The sequence below is a fragment of the Myzus persicae genome, unplaced genomic scaffold, assembly GCF_001856785.1.
Source record: "Myzus persicae strain clone G006 unplaced genomic scaffold, MPER_G0061.0, whole genome shotgun sequence".
Classification (NCBI taxonomy): domain Eukaryota; kingdom Metazoa; phylum Arthropoda; class Insecta; order Hemiptera; family Aphididae; genus Myzus; species Myzus persicae.
In genome coordinates this window covers 357,204-368,815 of record NW_019104033.1, presented here as the reverse complement: position 1 = coordinate 368,815, position 11,612 = coordinate 357,204, and positions in this window count along the sequence as shown.

The following is an 11,612-nucleotide window of genomic DNA, read 5'->3' as shown; positions in this document are numbered from 1 at the left end:
TTAAATAGGTATAAGTTATATTTATATCCAAGCTTAGTAACAATTTTATTTTATTTAACCATTAGAAACTGTTGATATAACAAAAAAAGTACTAATTTTCACTATTTCTATTATAATTTATAACCAGTATAGCAACCATTTATAAACAAAAAAATGTTGATTTCCATCGTGAATCTCAAAATTTTTTTGTATGCAAGCACCTAATTATAATGTACATTTTGAAAAATCCTTTCTTAGGGCCCCGCTCCATGGTAATAATACTCACGTGCTGTCAAAAGTCCCTATAGCTATCATAGTTTAGGACTACGTTGATCAGCCAGTCATGACACGTTCGATTACATACATAGAGCAAAGAGAGATGTAAATGAACCTATTTCATGTTGTTTTTTTTGTTTATTTATTGCACTCACTCAGGAGACGTTTTGTGACTGCAGTGGACAACCACCACTCCACAACAGACCACAGTTTAATCATTATATTATTGTATTTACTGTTCGTACATAATGCACAATTATAACAATGACTGATTTTTTCAGGAAATCATTATATAGTAAGTGACCATATGGTAATTATTAATATATGGGTACCTATTTTTAAGGTTGACTTCTATCATTTCTATTGGGCAAATGGAGAAGATAAATTAAAATAACATATAAAGTGAGAACAACTGTATCTAAAGTATTTTTTAATATGTTCTATTAAATATTTTAATTTTTTTCACGAAAACTTATGGGGAATTTTGATGTTCAAATTCTTCTAGTTGTATGATCGCGACATATTATGCATTTTAAATTCTAAATGGAGAGAAGAATGTATTGATTTTACATTGAAACATGTGTTTTTGTGTGTCTGAAAACACTTTTTACAGAAGAAAAAATGCTTTGATTTTCAACTTCAGTATATATTCTGATACGAAAAAGAATCTAGTTGGTACTTTGGGGGCCAATAATAAAATTCAGAGTAATTTTCTTTATAATTAGTAAAAACAAAAATTATTAGGGATAAACCGACATTTTTACCCAAAACTTTACTTCGACAAAATGTATTGTCCTATTTGATTATAATTTATTCTAAAACGAATAACCGTAGTTAGTTGATATTTTCGTTGAATGTATATATATTACAAATTTCCATACATATGGTATAATTTTCAAAATATTTTTAAAAATATCATCATTGATGGTAACAAATGTATCAAATATATTTTTTTTATTATTTATGTAACTTATTCGTACCTAGGTTACTTCATACTTGCTAATAACCCTGCCGAGGTGTCTATTTATCTTATACTTACGCATGTTCAAAAAACTATAGGTATTGTATTGTTTCAAACATTTTTTTTTGAATTTTATATTTAGGAAAAATTGTTTTTCACTTTTCAAAATACAGTTTTTAATCATTCCATTCTGGTCGGTTAAATTATACATGTTCTGGGTATAATTCCCATTATTATTAATTTACTCGCGAGTTTTTTATCGGCGTCTTATAAAACGATCACTTCTGCAGTCCTGCTGGTTGAAATAAAACAATTTTTGCAATGAATTCGCTTAACATCAGTGTAGTTTTAATACGATTATTCTCTAAACGGAATTTATATATTATAATAGGTAAGTTAAAATAAAAATAAAATGTTAATAATAATCTTCGACACAATGGAATATTATGGTAACATGAAAGGTATTAAGCTGTAATATTCAGTACCAGATGGAAAAATATTCCTTTAAAAGTATTATAAATTATGATGCATACCCAACACTTTGTAAAATGCAGACTACTGTGTACGGGGTGTTTATATGACATTAAACGTCGTGCATATAAGATGCACAATAGACACAATAGATATAAGAATCTCAATAACTCAAACAACTTGCATTATTAAAGTAAACTAGATCAATATAATGTTAACACAATTTAAGCATGCAGTTATAGGATAACATTTTCAATTTATTTTGGTGCCTTTACATTTTGAAAAATATATAAGCATTTAAACTCCAACAATTAGCACAGCATAATAGTATACCACCTATAATGCTAGTATTATAGGCAATTCATGTCTATTAGTAGACATGAAAATTCCTAAACGAATTAGAAACTTTTTCGATTTAATTTTTGATTAATTAAACTATTATTATGTATATGAAGTTAAAAAAGTAGGTAGTAGCAGATTCGATTTTTTTACGTTAGGAAATCCGGCATCATTGTTACTTTGGCATTTCCGTACTTACAAATAATTACAAAAGTTTGGCAGGTCATGCATATAGTTATTTTATCATTGCCGTAGAAACATACTTAAGCAATCGTTTATATGAAAAATCGTTAGCGCCAAAAATCTACTTTAGGGAATGTGAATTAATAAATAATATATGAATGACTAAACATTAATTTAAAAGGTTTGGATTTGAAAAAAGTTCTGAAAACTTTTGATAGCATGTTGATTAGATAATAATAGGTATATAACATAATTTAAGATTTGCAGATTCAGTTAGAAGTTTTTTAAATATATAACACAAATAAGCACTACGAACATTGTACACATCTTTAAGGACAAATGTTGATACTTCTCTCCACTTGCCAACCCACATATAAAATGAAAACCTGCTTAGGTACACAGAATTTGTTTTTATTAGTAATGCAATATTGATATTAATTTACAATATACCACCAAATTTTAAAATGTTATACTTTAAAAATAGAAATCAAGATAATAATAATAATAATAGTCAAAACAAAATATAAAAATATTACTCTTGTTATCAATATGTTGTGATGGCACGATGACATTTTATTTTTAAAAATTTTTTTCTTCTTTTTTTTTTGAAAACGATTGATTCGATGTTTTGCCGTTTTGGGAGAGGCGCTTTAAATAGTTGCAAGGTACTTAAAATATACGACTTATTTGAAATCTTTAGATTAAAATTTAAAAAAGTTTCATTTTAAACTAAATTAAAAATTTCTTAAGTTTCTATGGGTACTTAAATAAAATACAAGCTATTAATATTATTATACGCATAATAAACGCTTATTCGTATTTATCCACAACAAATAATATTTCAAGATATTCATGGACCTTACATCCATTTAAAAATACTTCCATTTCGATTATGTAATCCACTCGGCTTAAAGAGTCGTAAAATCATTTTGAAATATATTTTTCATATATATTAGACATCTCAAATTTACGAAATATCATGTAAGTACTTAGTAAACAGTAATTATTGCGATCCTTTCTCCCAATCCTACTGCAGCGAGGGTGTGGGGATCATAAAACCGTCGAAGTTACGATAGGTACGTACCTATACATTTGGCTTTATTTCACAATTATTCACAAGTATAATAAATGTGCTCGATAGTAAATTGTTTGGATGGCGATTGCATCTAGCAAATACTATTATATGCTTTGAGATTGTCATCGTGTGAATAAAGTTAATGTAAAGTAGTTTTTTTCGGTACCTAATAGGTATCAATAATGTTAAGCATAACGATGAAAATAAAAAAAAGTTTCTGAATTATTATTATTGAAGTATCCGAAAAAGTGATGATGCATATTAATGTTTTTTTAGTGTAATTGAACGATAGATTATCATTTAATTATTCGCTGAAACATTCTAAACATAGCTACAAGAAAATATCACGGAATTATGTTATCAAAGATTTATGCTTAAAAGTTAATAATATTACAACATTTTTTTACGATGATATTATGTTCAGTTTGTTAATACCTATTTATATACTAAAAAATTATGTCTGTTAAAATGTTATATCACGTAATACATACGGTCGCGTATCGGGTAGATCAAAATAATTTATAAATTAAATATGGAAAATTTGGTTGGTTAGAGTTTTTGGTTATCTATAGTATATACCTGGTTATGTTACGTGACATATAGGTGTAGTTTGGTATCTTTTGAACTGTTCATGAAATAATTTGAATACTATTATATAAGAATGGAATTATTTTGAAGTTAGATCATATTGTCTCTTGGAGACTTTGCAGAGGCCTCTTTGCAAGAGGAATAGAGGATATGCAAATACATGCGTGGACAATGATATTAATTCCTAGATATATTTTGGATGAAATATTTTGTCAAACCTACACCAAAAATTGCAAATAACAATCAAGCCATTATTACATAGACAAATAATAAATTATGTAACTATTAATACTTAGAAGTTTGTAATATAATTTATGGTATCGGCAGTAAAATAAATTATAAATAATAAACATAAATAAATAGCATTAAACTTTAATATCTATACATTTACGTGGTTTAAATTGCCTGTTATATAATAAAATATGTACGATTATAGCTGGTAGGTAGATACTTTTTATAATATTAACATAATAATGAAATACAATAATAACTAGTAATTAATTATATAATCGAAAACAACTACTTAAAAGATCAGTACTGCACAACTGCAGCAAGTGTTTTTTTTTTTTTAATACACATACAATAATTATTTAGGTATACGTAGTATACGTCGTGTTATAATCAATACAGACGGCCAATAAAAATGATGTTCAACTGAAGAACTTTTCGCCGGAGTTTATTAACAAAATATAACTCATCGATTTTGGAAGTTATATGCCACCAATGAGTAGTTTCCACTTTCCTCTCTCCTATAACCCATAATAAAAACTTCTTTTTTTTTTTCAAATTTTAATACCTATCAATTTCAGTTACTGTTTTTCAAGTATAATAGTATAATTTATTATACTCTTCTAAAGCCAGGGTTGCGCGATGATAGTTTAGTGCGATAGTGATTTTTTGCGAAAGTGGTCGGTAGCTACTTTCGTGAAAGTGAAGTATCCACACTTTGTGTCCTAACCTAGCCTAACCTAAACGCACACTCTAGTTTGTTAAAATGAATACTAATTTAACAGACGGGCTATATCGGCCATCGACTATCTCAATAGCATGTCAATTTACACGACCGTAAAACGATAAGTCTATATAACCAACGATAAGTCTATCCAGCGATTGTACTATCGACTATCGTGCGTGCGTGATATAGTGGTGTGAGTGCACTGTTGGATTATAGTTCGATGGTTCGCCTATCATGACGACGACACTCTCACGATATGAGGATATCTTTTGCAATACAGTCACTATCGGCGATAGCACTACCATCGTGTGACCCAGGCTTAGTTTGTAAATATTTCTTTAAAATAAAAATAAACACTCGTGGATTTTAAGCTGACATTGTAATATTTCACAGTATTATAAGTAAATATAGGTTAACCAATGGTTGTGTGCTTTAAATAACCATCTCTTATTGTATTATACCTACGAAATATCCATCCGAACAGGCAGTAGGTAAATGCTCTAATAACGCGCTTAACGTGCGCTTAACTTTTATCCCTCGGTCGAATGCTCCGTCGAAAACCAAAAAACAAAACGTCATTTATTCACCTAAGTGTAGTCGTTCGTTGTAACGCCGACATCCCATTTTATATATATTAAGACCGACAAATCCCCCGGCTTTCTGTACCGTCAAAGTTTCACATCTAGACGGTCCGAAAAACGGCTGCGATTATTGGTCTCCGTGACACGGGAATGTTTTTTATGATGCCACAAATGCACATTACAAACACCGCAGCGGTCGAGGCATAGATCTCTATTATTGTACTGCGATAGAGTATCGTTTAATTAATAGGGGTCTGTGGGTCAGGGATTGGGTCTATATTATAACCTGCGATCGTGTAGACGTTTCGGCGTCGTGTTCCGCCTTGCCTCATCGGTTCTAAATTTATTACCGGCTCGGCGGCCCGGTCCACTGCTCACTTGACACGGCGCGTCCGACGATTTCAGTGTAATTATTCATTGCAGATCGGTTCTATTTAACGACTATTCGATTAAATGTTATGTAGGTACACGACGGTTGTATGCGTACTAAAGGTTAGATAAGGAAATATAATTGTAGTAAACTAAGCGGTAAAAAAAAATTCATCTCCATCGGTCGAGTGATCTTTATTAACTAGCCAAACCGTTACAGACCAAAACCTCACGGTATACATGAGTAAGGTCTGTGATTGCATTTTATGGTTGGTACGATAAAATTAAAATTAATCTAAATTCAGCTTAATTCACATTAATTATGATTTGTTTGTACTTTTCTACGAAACTAACAAAATACCTGTGGCTTGTAATTTTAAAAACAGTAGTAGAAATTATTCCTTCGATTAGAAAATATCATATACGCTAAGATATTTGACATATATTTTTGCACTATAAGCAGTATTAATATTGTATGTAATTGTATGCTTCAAAGACTGTGTTCAAAAACAATAAAATAAAAACATACACTTTTAAATCCAATAAACTCTTTGTCGAGCTTAATTTACACTTTATCGGTTCATCTGTTGGTAAGTACAAATTAAATTATTAAGTGAATGAGAATGAAAACAAATGATATAATATTAAATATATTTTACCTAAATTTCAATGCAATTCTCTACCAGAAACCACTCACAGAGTTTTGAAGATCGAGAGCATTTTTCTGTATTAGGAATATTATAAAAGTATGTTCACAGACACAAAAAAACGCATTCATCATTGTAAAACCAATATATTCATCGCTCCCCTCAGAATCGAAATAAATATTTACGGTAAAATAACATTAAATCATAAGACAATAAGATTCAAACCTGCATGTATTCCCTTCCATTGTTTAGTTTAGATTAATAAGATTCGTTTACCTGAATACTAACTAGAGTAAGGTGAGAAACACTCATTACCTACAAATATTCTAAGCCCTCGGTTTCTAATTTCTATGCGTTCCTAATACGTAACTCATGGTCTAAGATGAATATAATTAATGTGATATGGTTCATGTTCATCTCGGCATAGCTAAAATAGCACAATACACGTCCTTTATACTTTATTATGGTTATGACGTCATGACGAGCTGATATTATTCGTTTCTTGCATAAATAATGTATAGGTAGTTAAATCATTATTATTGTATCATATTATACTAATGATTCCCAAATGTTAGTTTTGGTGGTATTAGATCTGACCTGAAAATTTAAGATATTCCAAACGAATAAAATGCCTAATATACCTAATTTGGTTTGAATTTATAGACTCCCCAGCTGTCCACCCTGGTGTTACCTGTGATAGAGATTTTTTTCAAAAAAAATATATATGACATAATATTTCTACGGATAATAATAGTAATATTATATTATATAACCTATGGCAACCTTTATAAAAAAGCCCTAAATATGTTCTTTTTTCTCGAGATTAAAAAAAATGTGTGAGTTACCCTTTAGCAACCTATAGGGGTTGAAAAAGTTGAGCTATAAACATACTCCAAATATCAAGGAATGTATTCATATAACTTTTTGTTAATTTATTTTGAGTCTATTCATTTCGGATAAACCAACGTTCATTTTTATAATATATATTTAGATTTAGGTATGATTAAACTTAATTATATTATATTTGTTATTTATTTTGATGAATTAATATGACTGATGTTGAATGTACAAATTAAATTAATGTAGTTATATCAATGAAATGAAAACTTTATATAAATAACACAAGTTAAAATAATTTTAAACTTTTTATAAATTTGTTTGGTGTTTAAAGTTCGGTACGGTTTGGTTTTTTCTCAATTCGGGGTTTTTAACATCATTATTTATTTCATTGTATCGCAATAATATTATAATACTTGTAATGTGGAATAATTATTAAATTTAGATTAAAATAAGTAATCTTAAGAATATTATTGTAAATTGAAATATTCTACTAAAGCTGATCCCACGCACGACTTGTGTACTCGGTGAATATTCGTCAATCGTTGTGTTTCACGAGTTGTGCAGGAGGTATTTAATCGTAATTCGTAAAGCATGGTGATTATTTTCACCGAGTAACTCGTGGTTTCCCATCGGTGGTTGGTAAAAGCGGTACGACTCAAAGGAAAATCGGTAAATATACGAGTCGTGTATAGGAACGACATAAACGTAAAGTCAAAATACACTCAAGTATCGCCGATTATGATGCTCGCCGAGCACACAAGTCGTGTTGGATCGTCTTTAAATTCCTAAGACCTTATACAGAGTGGTTCACTAAATACGCTAACCTCTTTTTCTTCAATAATGCAGTTATTTAGAATCCGAATTTTTTTAATTCTTAAGTATACTTAAGATTTTTTGTACTAATTGACGAGTGTCATGTAGAGACTATAGATACAAACTTTTGTTTTTCAGATTAGAACCTCCTTTTAGATTGTAAATTATTCAGTAGATAATTTTTTCTGAAATTTCGCGGATCAGTATCAAAATTCGTACGAGTAGTTTTTGAATTATTAAACTTTGTGTTCCAAGGATAAAAGGTCCATGGTAATGATTTATAAGATACGGGGATATGGTGATTTGTAAATTTTAGTCACTACTCATTAGTTATAAATTTATAATGTATCAATATTAATAATTTGAAAAATGGTCCAAGTATTAATTAATATAAGTTCCAATTTTAAGTATATTTCATATTTTTGTAAAACTATTTTTAAGGGTTATAGTACAAACATTTTAATAAAATCTACTAAAAAATTACTAAAAACTACTCATTTAACTAAATAGGCACTAAATAATTCATAGTTAAAGAGGGAAGGTTCGCATTTTAAAAATAGAAGGTTTTTAACGTGTTTTAATTTTAAAGTGAGTTATGAGTAGGTACGTAAAATATTGTAATTTAAAACATTTTATAACTCACTTAAAAATTAAAATATTATGAAATCTTCTCGAGAAAACACAAGTCAGAAATTTACCTATAAACTTAACTATAGGTATGTTGTAAGTTTGTAAGATAGAAACAATATATGCTCTCGATGGCTTCTTGATGGCTTTTGACTCTCCAATTTTTAATTTCAAAATCGATGAGTACTTCCACGTTTAACTTTTTGGATAAAGCATAGACATTAGTCCAGATGTCATCCTGCCTTACAGTGGCTCTAAATTGTTCAAACTTAAATTCATTAAAACCAAAATAATAATGTTATATAAAATAATTAAAATCAATTCTGGAAGACACGCTTTTTCGCAAGTTATTCGATGTCCCATGATCCCGACTACACCTACAGTGTCCAAGCAGGTGTGCTCCAAGGAAACTGCCACTTCGTCTATAGGTTCCATAATATTTAATATGTCCATAAATAATATTAAACCTAAGAGGTGTACTCAATTGAGGCGTCCAACGCCCAAGGTAATGTATTGAACTCATGATTCACATTACAGCAGCTACATGTTGAAACAACAATAAATGATATATAGACTCAAAGCTTTGCACTTACTACGACCGTAATTTACAACGACAGTAAAATATATAGAAACAAAATGTTAATATAACGAATCCATTATAATATTATAGTACCATGACTCAAATTTGGGGTTCGAAAACCTCCCTTTTTCTGTTTAACAGGCAGTAAATGAAGCTCTGTTTAATACTACCCCTCTGCTGCCATCGTTTATTGATGTCTACGATTTATAAATAAATACAATATGCAACCTTACAACATGTTACAATAAACACAATGATAATATGGTGGTGAAAAACCTACTGTCATGCATTGCCCAATCTTCAGACTTAGATGATTTCCATTCATTTACTTAATATTATATGGTACATTTTTCAATTTTGAAGTTTTGACCGTTATTTGAATAGTGCAATTTTCTTCTCCCTATATAAACACATTCGGATCATCATAATTTTTTGGGAGCCTTAATGTCTTATCAGCACAAGGTTTATAATACAGCTCAATCCACTAACCACAATCAAATTATATCGAGCATGTGTGTTTTAAGAAAAATTAAATATAACTATAATACCTACTTATTTGAGGTATTCATTTATCATCATTGCTTATGTTACAAAACTTCATAGTCATTTTGGTTAAATAAAAAAAATGGCTTAATTATATTATGTAACGAATAATGACAAATTAAAAATATTATGATTTTATAAACATATTTTAATATTTTATTATTAATTCTGAAGACAAATTGTTTTAATTTTGAATTAATAGAATGAATCATATAGATATCATATAGATATAATATAGTTGGTCTATAAAAAAATGTCTAGTTAAAATATTATAATTTATAGGTAGGTACCGGAGTTGGTAATAAATTTACGGCGTTAGTTATAGACTATGAGATGTTATAATCGAAATATTAACGTTTATTATAAATTATAAAAAACTGTACCAACGAAACAAAAATAATCTTTAAATAGACTTAGGCATAGTTAATAATACATAACATGTATCAAAATTCAACATTCTTAAAGCGGAATAGTAATTTACTCTGTAACAGAAATTGCATAAATTACCTAACGTTGTTTATACTGTATAGAGGTGTTTTTTTATGTTATACCTACTAGTTTTATACTTTTATGTTTGGTGTAGATGTACAACTAGCTATAAATATCAAATGTAAAATAAATGATGTATGGCATGCTTGAGATCTTAACTATTTATTCATTTTTATTACGTTATTAATGATATGGGCATATGGCATACTAATTTTGTATTTTTGTGCTTGTTGTATTTCGTTAATTTGTATAGTTTTTGAAGATATTCTCCTTGATCATCAGTACCAGTGTGTGTATTTTTGAATTGTATATAATTGTCTAGTTCCTTCTAACCTCTGTCTTACGTGTACCTATGTATATGACTATGGGTCCACAAAAATTCTGGAGAATACCTCCGAAAACCAGTTTGTCCACAATGTCAAGTGTCAAGGTACACGCCTATGCGCAAAATTGTATTTTTCCACTATTGGAAATATGTATTATATACTTTACATGGTTGTGAGATAATAAAATAAAATAAAATTGCAGGTACACAAACATTGCGATTGTCACCTCATAGCAGTATAGTAATAATAATAATATCAAGAATAATAAAAAATATGATAATAACCCCAACCAATCTCTCACGGATGTTAATGTATTATTATAATAAATGATAGGTACTTTAAAACCAACTGTGAAATCGAATTTATCGTTTGAATATGGAAATCAAATTTTCAAGGTTGAGCTAAATAGATTTTATCCATGGCTAAGTCATCTACATGGAATTCCATAAACTTTAACAGGTAGAGCTGATAATTCTGATAATTATTTTTTCAATATTACATACCTATATATACCCATTATACCCATCAACAAGATTCATCATGGTTTTGCCGTTTGGTGACCTTTCCAATTGACCAATAATATAATAATATACAAGTAGCTAAACAACAATTTTAATTCTATATGTACAATCATAATATGTAGAAACGAGGTAGGTATACTATTTATTGATTGCAGTACAAATAAATAGTAAAATAATAGTATTTCAATTAATAATTTACAGACACCATAATCTATTTTGTATTTACTTCTGTAGTTAACTACTACTTGTAAATTTGTTATAAAAAAATTGGTTTGTTTTAATATTAGGAACCAGTCATAAATATTTTTAGTATAATCTAATAATCTATTATGAATTACAATATATGTACTCAAGATCTAACCTACAACTGTTGTTCAGAAATATTGATCACCTAAATTTTCTATTTCTATTTTTGGTGAAGATTTGCAATGTTAGTTTCTTGGATATTC